Source organism: Psittacula echo, assembly GCF_963264785.1.
Source record: "Psittacula echo genome assembly, chromosome: Z".
Classification (NCBI taxonomy): Eukaryota; Metazoa; Chordata; class Aves; order Psittaciformes; family Psittacidae; genus Psittacula; species Psittacula echo.
The window spans coordinates 20,839,636-20,852,934 of NC_137742.1; the positions used below are offsets into that span (position 1 = coordinate 20,839,636).

At 39.8% G+C, this 13,299-nt stretch overlaps 1 protein-coding gene across 4 annotated transcripts in view; it reads left to right on the top strand.

The window, feature by feature from the left end:
* Positions 1-8,614: 8,614 nt before the first annotated feature.
* The window catches only part of GPBP1 (GC-rich promoter binding protein 1), a 33,505-nt gene continuing 28,820 nt past the window's right edge, over positions 8,615-13,299 (top strand). For 2 of the 4 annotated variants that reach the window (XM_080638424.1, XM_080638428.1), the window contains exons 1-3: positions 8,700-8,762; positions 9,508-10,560; positions 11,321-11,385. The gene's annotated coding sequence lies outside the window, so the exon portion shown is untranslated. Of the gene's footprint in view, positions 8,763-9,507; positions 10,561-11,320; positions 11,386-13,299 lie in introns of all 4 variants that reach the window. The other 2 variants (XM_080638425.1, XM_080638426.1) reach the window with 2 other exon arrangements.

The following is a 13,299-nucleotide window of genomic DNA, read 5'->3' on the forward strand; positions in this document are numbered from 1 at the left end:
CAGAAAACCCAGTTTCTATCCCTTTTCTCTTGAAGCCTCAGCTCAGGTAAGATTCTGATGAACGCAGAACATGTAACACATACACAGGTCTGTTCATCTTATCAACAAAATAGCACAGAAAGTGCAGCAGGAAGAATCACCAATTCAATACATATTTGCTACTATATATATTTTCTCAATATGAATTCTTGCCAATTTGGATACAAGTAGCTATTTCCTAACTTCTGAAATACTTTGCTACTTCAACTGTTCTTCTTGTTCTTCAAGAGTCTTTCAACTGTTTCATATGATCAAGTTTTTCAGTTGTGTGCAATTTTACAGAAAATCTTCTGTTACTAATTTGCTACTTAATCTTTTATCAGGTTTAGATCAGATTTAGAATTGAGGAGTTTTATTATGATTCAGACCTCTCTGATAAAATAGTATGAACTCATAGCTCTACCATAGCAGGTCAGAGGGTGTGTTCCAGAGCTGTCATAGAAGTTGCAGCAAGAATTCTGAATTCTGGAGAAACTAGGGCTTGGAGTTGTGGACAGGGAAAAAAAAAATAAAAATTAAAACTTACTGGGTTCTAAATCGTAATGGTGGAACAAAACAAGCATTTATTTTTCTTGTCTTTCCCTGGGGTTCAGTTTCGCACTTGGAAATTGCAGCTGTACATAAAAGCTTACAAGTATTTGCAGATTCCAATACCTACAAAAAAAAAAAAGAAAAAGGGATAGCAAAAATCTGGATCCTGAAGATTTTAAAATGGCTGCTATGATCCTGCATCTGAGTGACGGCTGGATTATGACAGCAATATCTGCTGTGCAGTTATGTTCTATGCTGTTACAACACGTTTTACCTCCCACTGAGGATGGTGAAGTTACTGGGGCAAGCTCGTTTGATAGGGATGGAAAGGAACAAGATTGTGATTGCACAACCTCTTCCTCAATTAACATTTTTCTCCAGAAACAGGGCAGAGTGTTGTATGCTCTTAAAGCGTAGCTTGGAAACCAAACTACCTTGTGCTTTTGTAGAGCCTGGTATGATGTTGGTATGAAGCTTCCATCAGAGCCCAGTGTTTTCATGGATGCATTTCTCTTTGCCTCACCTCCCTGAGCAGAAAAGGCAAGACTGTTCTTCCCATTTGACAGGGACTCGGAAGTAGAGATGACTGAACAAAGTATGTATGTGCATATATACAATGAATTAAATAGTTACATCAATACAAATACAGTTTTCCATAGCAGCTGGGCATACAAGACTGTGGAGTTCTGTATTTCAGTGTGTCTTTTCTCTTGAATTGGGATCAAGAAGATGAGACAAAAATCTGATTAAACTGTTCTCTCTGAAGTAAGAGAGGAAGACATATTTTGTGTCCATATTTTGAGTATATTTTATCATCCAAGTTAATCTCAAGTTAAAAAAAGAGAAAAAAAAGATTTTAGTTGTTTTTTTTCCTGTTAGTTCTTTGAAAAGAACTCAAACTAATTAGAAAAGCAGAATCCAGTCTTTTTTTTTTTTTTTTAATAAACCAATAATGCAATGAAGCTGATCAGTTACAGATAAAGAGTTTTAAGATAAGAGTGCTGAAGCTCTAGAAGAAAATCTGTTGATCTGTAACATTTTTTCTCCTTTACCCTTTAAGAATAGTATAATGTTTCTCCATTGTCAAATCTTAGGTGTATGCTCTCAGAGATACATCCAACAGATATTTGGTGATCAGAGAATATTAAAGTAAGTATGCTCAGGAATGTTTCCTAGACATTGAAAACACCAAAAGCACAAGGCTGCCCACATCTCTGCTAGCAAAACCTCTGCCTTCTTCAGAGACTGTCTTGGCAGATGAACCATCGAACACAATAACTCCTGAAGGGTATGGAGGAGGCGGGCTGGTATGAGAAGGGCATGAAGCATGTGGAGACCATCCTAATAGTCTGATGTGATGGATTACCATATGCCAGTGCTATTTAACTTACCGGAAAAGATAAAATCATAAAAATACAAGTCATCATCTCCTGCCAACCTATATTCTTTGAGCTTTGAGATGGGAGAATGGAAGGAAGCCCATCTGCATATTAGGCATATCACTTACTACTCTTAATTACATTGCTCGTTGTGCAGATACTATGGGTTTGAGGATCATATTTGCAAAAGAGAATGGATATGCAAAAGAAGTTTTTAAATCACTAGTGGTGTCTGTATCCCAGTACTTTAATTTTCATGAGTGCAAGTAACACAGCTTTCTGCAATACTGACTGAATTACTAGCTAACATAAGGAAGTTTGACTTTTTAAATAGTACTGCTCACTTAACCTCTCATGCCAAGTCTTCAAAAGGAATAGTTTCCCATACTGCTTTTAGTATTCTGCTGTTTTTTAAAAAAGAAAGTGTAATTTCTCCCTGGAGAACCTGGATAAAAAGTTCTAAGTGATTTACTTCTCATAATAATAATAATTTTATTAGTATGCAAACCAGCCTATTTTTCTCTGAAGCTTATCAGCAGCTGCAGATTTATAGCAAGGAGGTGTTTTACCCAGACTTACAGGCAGATAAAGCACATACATATAATGACAGCACTGGCAATTACATAAGAGATGGTGTAATATGAGCATAACAAATATTTTTAATTTAGGGAACCTTTTTGTGGTTTCTTTCATGAATTTAAACAATTTCATTTGTATATAATCATAAATAGTTGTAAACAAAAGGTTAGGTATTGTAGCAGGAACGTAGGCAGCCTGACTCTCCTGGCTGTGTTACTCCTACAGTTCATTTCTACCAGGAGAAGCAGCTTTTCCATGAGCACTTCCATCCAAACCATACTTAATTGGAATGACCATCTTTGTTTGCGCTTATTGTCATACAGTCTAAAGTGCCAAGGGGCTTCTAGCTAGCCAGTATATTTGTCAGATTGCCTTCCAGCCTCTTTTACACATTGCTTGCATAGCATGTACTGCCTTTCTCCCTTTTTCTAGACAATGCATCCTCTCCCATTTGGCTTCTCTGTTTCCTGACTCATCTCCATGCAGCTCCTGCCCACCACAGCTCCCTTGGGCATTTTGAAGATGTGGTCTGAGGAATGCTTGTTACCAGGGACTCACCTTAGGCTGCACCTCACAGATCTTCTGGTTTTACCACTGACAGGATGGGATAATGCTGGTGCGAACAGGACAAGCCCCATGCTCCCTGAAGGGCTCAGCTGTCCCAGAAATGGCTGATTGCTTAGAGAAAGAGGCTTTCTGATTGTCTTCATGCTGAAATGTGACTTCATTTTCAATAAAACTGAAACCAACTGTTAGCTATGCATAGAAAAACAGATGACCAAGTACCTCCTCTGTACGTCTTACTGTTGGGCAAGGAGGAGTGTAGGAGTTTATAATCAATGGGTAGGTATATGATTAAATCGTAAACAATTAAACGTGTGATGAGAGACAATTTCTCCTACATATAGTATCACACCTCACTAATTTTCATTTTATAGCATATATATTGAGATATGTCACATTGTATGAAGGAAAAAAAAAATCAAGCTTTTTGGTGTCTCTCAAAATATTTTAAGCATATACACAATAGCCACCATAACCAGCAAAATATTTACAGGAAATTTTTTTTTAGTAAAGAAATGCTATTAGCCATTTTGGCAAAGTTAGTATACTGTAATAAGATATCATTGCTTTGGAAGGACTGAAAGGAATGTTCTTAAACAGGAAGCCCTATACTTGTGTTTTGAGGGTGTTTCGCCTATTTCTTTTGAGCCAAGTTATAATAACTAGGAAGTTTACAGAAAGTATCATCATTGCCTTTCAAAAAGTTCATGAAGATATGCAAGCATTTATATATGACTCTGCAGATTGTGAAAGCTGAGGCACAGAAAAGTAAAAAACAGAACAAAACAAAACACCCGCCCCGCCCCCCCAAACTTGGCCAAAGGCTAATGCAGAATCTCTGGCAGAAGTGACAATCAAAACAAGACAATGCTGATTTGAAGCTATTGCATCATCTTCGCAGATTAAAGTTTGTATTTCAAGGATTTCAAATTTATTTTCCCCAAATACCAGGAGTTGCTACTAGCAACATACAAAAATGCCACTATGTGAGAGTTTAAGTATCACTTCTGTTGGGTAGGTGTCTGTGTAGATGGACATTACCAATTCTGAATGGAGAGCCTCTGAAATTTGTTCAGGGATCTGGAAAACAGCATAACACAGCTTCAGGCAAATAAGATTGAGAAAGTATTTTGTTTGCTTTTGACCATATTCACACCCTTTCATACAATTAATTTTTACTTTCGTGTCATTCAAAATTAATATCTACACATGGCTTCAAAATATGAACCGCTATCTACAGGTTTATTGAAGTCTTTGCCCAGAATGTTACTCCTGTCAAAGTGGTAATTTTAATATTAAAGTTCTTCAGAAAAAAAATTACTCAACATTATGGTTTATGCTTTAATTTTCAGATCTATTTAGTACTTGCTGGTTGTATTAAAGTACTTTAGACATGGTTATTATCATGAGATGCTCAGAACTCTTGAAAAAATCAGTAACTACAAGTTATACATCCTACAATGCAAATAATAATGGCCAATCGTTTAATACAGTCAAATCCCATTGTCTTAATTGTGTTGTTAGACCCACTGAAATCCTGAAGCAATTGGAAAAGTTATCTTACCTTCCTTTCCTGGAAGGGATAACGTATATAAATAGACAAGCCAGATACTTTATACTAGTGTTCATTGTGTTACTGCAAGAGATAATGACTATGCATTTTTGTATAATGCTTCTATTCTTTTAATTTTCCTACTTAAAAGGTTTCACATTGTAAACATGCAGCTGAAAGACATGTAAAACTTTGCAATAAGGGCTGTTTCTTAGAACTGTGTCTGTACTGAAGAACTGTCACTGTGTTTGGGATCTGGCTGTACAAATACTTCTCTGTTGAGAGGAGCATGTATTAGAATTGGGATTTTATTATTAAGTTACTACTTTCTTCCTACTTTTTAAATACAGGGCTCACTTTATAAGAAGCCTTCTGGATCAAATCTCTATTAATCAGATTTTAAACCTGTTACATGAAAATTTTTATTTTGGCCTTCTGCCTGAATCTTTGGTTCAACTGGTTCAATTGTCCCACTGTGATTTCAGTACAAGGTCAGGTGTTTTGTACATCCTCATGAGTGACATGAAAATGTGTAATAGTAAGTAATTAAGTATGTACCCATATTTTTTTCTTTAATATTTGCTTAATTTACAATCTGATTGTGTAATATGCTTGGGTGTCTTGTATCCTTCCCCTAGAACAACTAGAAGTCATCATATTTCAAGTGCCTGCCAAAATACACTTTTAACTTTTGGTCTTGTACTTCATCTTATCATCCAAGCTTGTATAGTGAATGAGTTAATGTTAAATTCTTTACACATTTTTCATACTAAAATGAGTTCTAAAACTTGTATTTAAATATGGATGGTGAGTATCCAATGGAAGGTAAAATGTTTCTGGTTTCATTTCTTATATCTCAGCATTTTCCACACATTTTTGTTTTGTTGTGTTCATTCAATGTTTTTGAATGCTGATGTAGACAGTTCCTGAATATGGAATGAGCTCTCTCTCTTCTGTTAGCTTAAAAGTCCATAGCCTGCTCTGCATCAAACAGAACCTTAAATTACATATAGTATTAAACATACTAAATTTGGATAAAAGTGCTAAATGTGTTTTGCTTCTCTCTTCATCAAACTACACAAACATTAAAAACAAGTAATTTTTAGCTTGTTCTTAAAATATCAACTGTTTTCTAAACTCCAGTTGAGTCACCCTTTGCTTACATCATGATTCATTGAAAGGACTGCTAAAAACATGTAGAACATCTGTGGCAAAAATCTTTGCCTACTTTTCCAAGTATGTCTAACAAAAGAGAACTGTCCATATGGATATACCTTCCTCCCAGATACTAACTTTCAGTGTAAATGTCATTGAATCATAGAAAGGTTTGGGTTGGAAGGGACATTAGAGATCCTCCAGTTCCAATGCTGTGCCACAGGCAGGGACACCTTCCACTAGCCCAGGTTGCTCAAAGCCCCGTCCAGCCTGGCCTTGAACACTGCCAGGGATGGGGCAGCCACAGCTTCTCTGGGCATCCTGTGCCAGTGCCTCACCACCCTCACAGAGAGGAATATTTTCCCAATGGCTAATCCAAATCTCCCCTCTGTCATCTTAAGCACTTCACCCTTGTCCTGTCAGTACACGCCCTTGTAAAAAGTTCATTGTAATCCCCTATAGCATTTTTCCAAAACAGACAGGTTCTGCTAGGCCTAACTAGTTTCAGAAGCTGTTTCCGTTAAGTATCAACCACTTTAATGCTCTCACCCTCTTCTGTGCTCTATATACTTCAGAAGATCCAGGTAGAGTTGGGTTCAAAAGAGCAAATATGGTTTACAACCAAAAAGTGCTGTAAATACTGTTTTGCAAAATTACTATTCTGACAGTCTTCTTCATAACAGACAATGACTGTGCTCATGCTAGGTTTTCTTCATCATGGAATGGAATATGTATGATTTTATTGGTGTAGTTCAATTATTCCACACACAAGCAAAACAACGTGGTATCTGCAGAAGCACTGTTTTGCTGGTATAAACTTGGTGTGTACCAGAACCAGCTGGTATAGTTAGGCCGTGCACGGCACGAATCCCTTCACAAACAAAATCCACATGTCAGCAGGCTTGCAAATTAATTCCTTTAAGCAAATGCTTGCATGCTAATAATGTCTTCTTGACTTTGATGGAACTGCTTAAATGCTTGTGACATGTAAACTGAAGTGTGTTACAAGAGGAGAGTTCTTGATTTTAATTCAGTGTGAGGTTTGCCACTGATCTCAGTAAACCAAGGACATCACCTCAGCTATCTGCTGGATCAAACTCTTGCTTTTCATGAAGTGGAAATGGCAGTATACCTTCTTTTATGAAACAATTAGAGATATAAATCAAACCTGTTTCCCATTACTACTTTAAAGTAATTACCCCTATGACTGTCACAGCTTTTCCTGTGGTTACTAAAATTGGTTAGTAACCAAGTAAAATTGATTAGATGTGGTTATTGTCAACAGAAGGAAACAGAAGGATCTTGCCTGAAGCGACACAAACAAAAACTCAATAGGAGGAGTGATGTTAAATTGACAATCTACTGCTACTCACTGTGTTTCTCTTTTGATATCCATGGTATATAATAGATTGCAAAGCCAAAAAATGCTCAGAATAGCTGAGCAGTGTGAATTCAAAGGTCATTTCAGATCATTAATACAGCCTTAAGCGTGTATTGTCAACGAGGCCTGGAGATGCTTTATTGACTCTTTGTTTTCACGTTGCTTCAGGTTCACCTTTTACCTTGTTTTCCTACAAACCGTTACCCATCCTATTTTAGGATTATACATGTTGCCTTGGGATTTGTATATGACCTCTTGTTTAAAGCTTTCTCGGTATTACATATGCCTGAATCACAGCATAAAGAGTTGTGGAGTCCTGAGGTGTTTTTGGTAACTTTTCCTGATTGAACAAATCCGTTAGCTTCTAGCTACTACTTCAGCACACGTCTGATATGGGTTATAAATTACTATATTGAAAGATCTTTTAATAATGAAACCTGAGAGCGTGGGCACTTTTGGTACTGTGGTCCTGGTAACTGCATATGGACACATCAGGCTTGGCTCCTTGGCAAGACTGTGATGGAAACCTACAAGAACACTGCTGCTGTTAGAAATTAGGACTGGGGTTGACTACTCAAAAGTTGAGTTGAGGGCAAATGTGACAACAGCAGCTTCAGAGCTTCTGACAGCTTTTTAAAGATTAAACTCGTGCACTTTGTACTATTTTTGTCATTTTTTAGTAATTTTTATAGTAAATGTTGTTTTCTAGTAATTTTATCAATTACGAAAGTGGGTTATTTTGACAGCATATATATATAAATATGCCCGTTAAATGCATTAAAAAATGCATTTAAAAAATCCAGGCTCAAATGCAGGCTGTAGAAACACTCTCCAGTACCCTTTCTAATGATGCTTAAGCACAATTTCATGTAGTTAATTTTTCTCCTAATTGATTGCAAAACAACCTGCCTCGCGTTGGAAATGGGATTTAAAAATCGAAAACGCCCAAAACGTGAATTCACTTATTTCCCAGCCGGCACAAATCCATCACATTTCTTCCAAAAAAAGGCGCGCGCCGAAGGACTGCACGCACATTCAGCGCTTTTTCTCTATTACGCTTGTAAACTAAAGCCATTCCTTCTGGCTGGGTGAAGATGCCCGTTTTCTGCCCTTCGATCAAACGGCGTTTACAGACTCTCTCCCTTCCCCCCACCGGCTCCGCTACCCCTGCGAGTCGCGGTCGGCCGGGTCGAGGTCCCGGAGGACGTGGAACCCGCCCCCGTCCACCGCCCTCCCACCCCGCCTCGGGCACAGCGGGACTGCCTCAGACGTTTCATTTCGGCCCCTCATCGCGATGCCTTTAGGGGCGGTGCCGCGCTGGGCCGCGCCGCTACACGGTTAATTACGGCGGAGGTGGCGGCGGCGCCGGGGACTCCCGCAGGCGGGGCGCGCTTGGGGGATTCCCAGCCTCCCGCGGAACGTTCGGGATCGTTCCGTGACGTCACGGCCGGGGGGCTCCCGGCGGCGGGGCGGGGTCGCGGCCGACAGGCCCCGCCCCAGGGCAGTGCGGAGGCTCTCGCGAGGGGTGCGCGCGCGGAGCACTGCGGTTCGGAGCGGCGCCATTTTAAGAGCGAGGCGAGCGGTGTGTGTGTGTATAAGTGTGTGCGCGCGTGCGGCGCTCTCGCGCTCGTGTGTTTTCTTCCTCCCCCGGTTCTCCGGGTGCGGCCGCCGCCAGGCCCGGGGCAACTCCCCCCCCCCCCCGAGGGCTCTGGTGGCGCCGAGCAGAGGGCGGCGGGACGGGCACTGGCAGTGCCGTGCGGGGCGCCCCGTCCCATCCCATCCCCTGCCGCGCGGCCAGGCCCGCCCCCGGGGCCCCGGTAAGGCAGGGTGAGCGCGGGCCGGTGAGCTCAGCTCACCGCTGCCCCGCGCCTGCCGGCGCCCCGCAGCGGAGAGGCCGGGGCTGCCGGCGGAGCAGAGGCTCTGCCCGCGCATTGAGGAGGCGGGCCTCCCCGGGGCTTCCCCAGCGGCTCTCGCCGCTCCCCGGACTCGTTCTGTGTGTCTGCTCAGTGTCTCTGGCCCAGGTCGCCGCCTCCCTCTCGGCTGCGTTGTGTGGAGATGTTCATCCTTCCCAATAAAATGAGAAATGCCCTTTCCCCCGCGTCCCCACCTCCCGTCCTTCCTGTTTTCCTTCTCGAGGGAGTTGGAGGCAGCGTTCCCCATAAGCATGATTGTTCTGTTCCCGGGATGAATGAAGGTTTAACTGAGGCAGCTGTACCCTCGTTCGGACCCCTGGTTGCGTGTGTTTGCTTTGCTAGACTCAGGCGTCTGTGTGTGTAACACCAGGTTTCAGAAGGGAGAGCTGATTGTTCTGGTTCTTTTTACCATAGGCAGTTCGGCTTACAGCTAGAGTCCTGGATTTTCGCAGCCGTTTGCTTCAGCTGCTAGGGAGGAAGAGCGGTGGAAATCGACCTGCTGCAGTTACGTCCTGTGAAAGGGAAGGAATACCGAACACTGCCCTGGGATAATTTATCCAAGTGCTTCGCCCTGAAAAGGCTTCTGAAACAGTCACCAGGCATCTGGGAAGCTTCAATTGGAAGTTGAAGTCGTGAGGTTTTTGTTTTTAGCAGTGCTGAGCACTTCACCCATGGACACTGTTGTCCACATGGCATGGATATGTACCTAAACTCACTACGTTCTCAGTATTCCAGCTGCCAAAATAAAGTGCTTGCTTTCTTTTAAATGCTTTTTTCTTCTGGGCAGTATTCTGTCTGAGTCATAAGTATAATCCGTTTTGGTAACTGGTTCCACATTAAATGCAGCCTGAGCCACTATGTAGATAGTGCTAAGTTTCATGGAAGATATTTTTCTCCCTACGTTACTTTTCAGATTTTCTGACATGATCTTCTGTCGTTTTGTGATGAGACCTGTTTTCTAAATGAAGACTCTAATAGACGCTTGTTTATCATTTTTTCTTTTATATTTTATTTAGTATTTTTGTTGAAAAATGTTGTTGCCAATAAGCAATATGGAGGTATCCAGATAGCTCTTGCTTACAAATGCCTGTTATGTGAAGCTAGAAAGTGTTCCACAGTTCAAATGTGAAATCTGGATTTTCAGCTTCACAGATTGTGGTGTAAAAAGTGTATTTATTTCACCTGGAGCTGATGCTTCTTATAGTGATATGTACATGGAATAGACGGGAGAAGAAGCTGCCAGAGGAGAAAAAAAAGCTTTTTAAAACAGAATTGGCAAATTTTGGAGATAGCCTTGCAGAATCTGTAAGCAAGAAGGATGGGTAGCTGATTTCCGTGAGGTCAAATCTATGTCAAACAGCTACGAATGTAGTATCAGCGAGAACTGGGGATATTATCTCAAGGAAAACAAACTGGAAGAATATAAACCACGCAGTACTAACACCTTGTGTGGTCCTCTTGGATTAGGTAAGTGGTGTGGTGTTCATAAGTAAGTTTACACTTGAATAAACATCAGTTAGGATGGTTAAACCAGTAACATTTAATGCCTAGAGGTTGTTGGGTTTTTTTGAGAATGTTGAAATGAGCTTGCAGAATCTAAATTTTACTTGCTGTTTTTAATAATTGACAGAATAATTCTTTAATAATTTGATGAACACAGGTACAGGGAGAAGTGTGTGGGTAGGAGTGTGACTTTTCTGGGAGATTGAAAAATAGGTACATGAAGGCTGTATCCATAGGTAACAACCTTCATGTTAATATTGTGATCTCAAGCAGTGAGCTGTTATGCTTACTGAACAAATCTGCTGGATGGCTTGCACATCTCAGTCTCCATTTGTATTAGATATTTTTGCAGCATAATGGTTCTAATGTAGGTTTTGTTTCTCCCCTTTTCTGTACTTTGTCACTTAAAGAAGCCAGGTATTTTTTACCAAAAATTAGTTTACTGCCTATGCAAACTAGTTTTTTATGTGTTGATACTTTAGGTTCAGAGTAATTTCCTTTTCTGTAATTGGAGTGAATGAGTCTGGTCTGCAAGTATAATATTACGAAAAACCTCTACCTTTTTGGAAGGATTCAAAACAAAATCTAGTGGTGAAATAACTAATCTTACATGCTATTTTTAGATGTATTGCTGTTCCCTTCCTCCCATAGTGGTTAAATGTTTCTGAAGATACATACAGTTTAAATGTTGAAATTAATATGTTCACATTTTTTTTCCTTGTAGATTTGTATTCAGCTGAACTGCTGCCTCAAAGAAAATTAAGATGGACAGAACAACATAACTCAAAAGTTAGTGTTAATTTTCCTCCAGTTCTTTTCCACTTACCCCACCTTGGTTATTCATAATGCTTTAAATAATTTAAGCATTATTAGATAAACTTTAAACTGTCTGGTGAAGATGATACTTTTACCATAGTTGCCACCTCTTTAAATTTTTTTTCAGAGCTTCTGCAATACTGAAGTATTAGTAGTAGTGAGCTAACATAAACAAAAATGTTCTTCTCTAAGAGCAGTGCAGAGGTACTTGGGAAGATGGCATATGTAGAAGCCTCATAGAAAAAGTAAAGTTTTATGTGCTTATGTGAAGCTGTATCTAAAGATTGCTAAAGTGTTTCCTCTGCTGTAATTTATTATTTTGACCACAGATGAAAGACTTCCATATAAGCAAGTTTTGCGAATTTTGAGGCTCACTGAAGTATTTCTATCTGTGTGTTGTCTTGTCAGTATCGAAAAGTTGATAACAGCTTCAGTATTTTGCTTTGGGTGGCTTTACTGTTTTGTTATTTAACTTCTATTTCAGTTTTGTTGTTTTGAAAACATGGGAAGTGTGGAATGTGAACAGGAGGTGGTTTCTGTACTCCTTTGTGGTTGTGGCTTGTGGCTCTTCTGTATTGAGTTGAGGGTGGCTGGGGATTGACTGAATGAACTGAGCCACATGTGAAGGAAGGTAATCAACAGAGAAAAATGGTCTTCTCATTCCTTCAGCTGGGTTAATCTGTGTTTTGTTTGGAAGCATTTGGTAAATGGAAAGAGTTCAGTAAGTGATCATTTTTTTTTTTTTTGTCTATTGTATAGTCGCAAACAATAGTAATACAAGTACTTGCTTCTTAACTCACAAAGTGATGTGTCTCGTTTTTCAAGCTATTGACTTTCAGTGCTGTGAGGTAATTTTACTTCTTCAGGAGAGGCTGTCACTGAAATTAAGGAGCTGCATCCCCCACTTACTATTTTGGGTGATATCTCTATCTGGACTCTTTTTTTTCTGGATATTGCAAAGAGTTTGCATTTTTTAGCTTCATTAAATTAACTTTGTCTTTACATCTCTGTTTGCTGGTAGGATAATTTTTTTTTTTTTTCTTTTCACCGTGTTTGCACCTTGGGAAGTCCAGTTGTTCTTGTTGTATGCCTATTCATTCATATTTTACAGCTGTGTCCTCGTACCCTAAGCAAAATTCGTACTTGGGTGAGTCCCTCTGAGGAGAAAATGCCTTGCATGCTGGGCCATTTTAATTCCTTCTTTAGGTTTTTATTTGTATAGTGATGACAGCTTGTTAAGTGGTTTGCAGACAACTATGGAGATAAGGTCCTTGTCCCCAAGAGCTTATGCTTTAAGCCTTGATGTAAACATAGCTTTTGTACTGGAATAACTGTCAGCAGCTTCACTCTTTTACTGATGAGTTTATTCTGGTAGAATCCTAAAAAGGTACATTTGTATTGAGAAGTTCTCTTGAATGGTGTAGGCTGCTCTGCTGTGTGAAAAATCTGTTGGTGGAAGCTTTTAAGAGTAAGCAGAGTTTACACTTACAGCAAAGCTTAAGTGGAATTACATGGGTAAAATGATACAGGGAGATCATGTAGATATTTAGGTTTGTTAGTACTTCACAAGTTAAATGTATTTTAGGCTTCTTTTTTTTTTCTCCATTCTAATAAAATTTTTCTGATTAAAATATGTGGATAAAGCAATATGACAGTGAAAGTTCATCAGTAAGTTTTGGGGAAGTAGCTGTTGTTTATTTTTTAGTACTAGGAGTAAATTGTCTCTTGCAAAGAGAACTATTTGCAGACCTTATTATAAATGAGCTTGAATGAGACTTGGCATGCTTTTTGTTTGGGTTTTTGTTACTGTGTGTGTTTCAGCAGTGGTATTATGCAGAAACTGGTGATAATGTCCTCTGTGGTGCTAACAGCTCTTCCACAATTGCC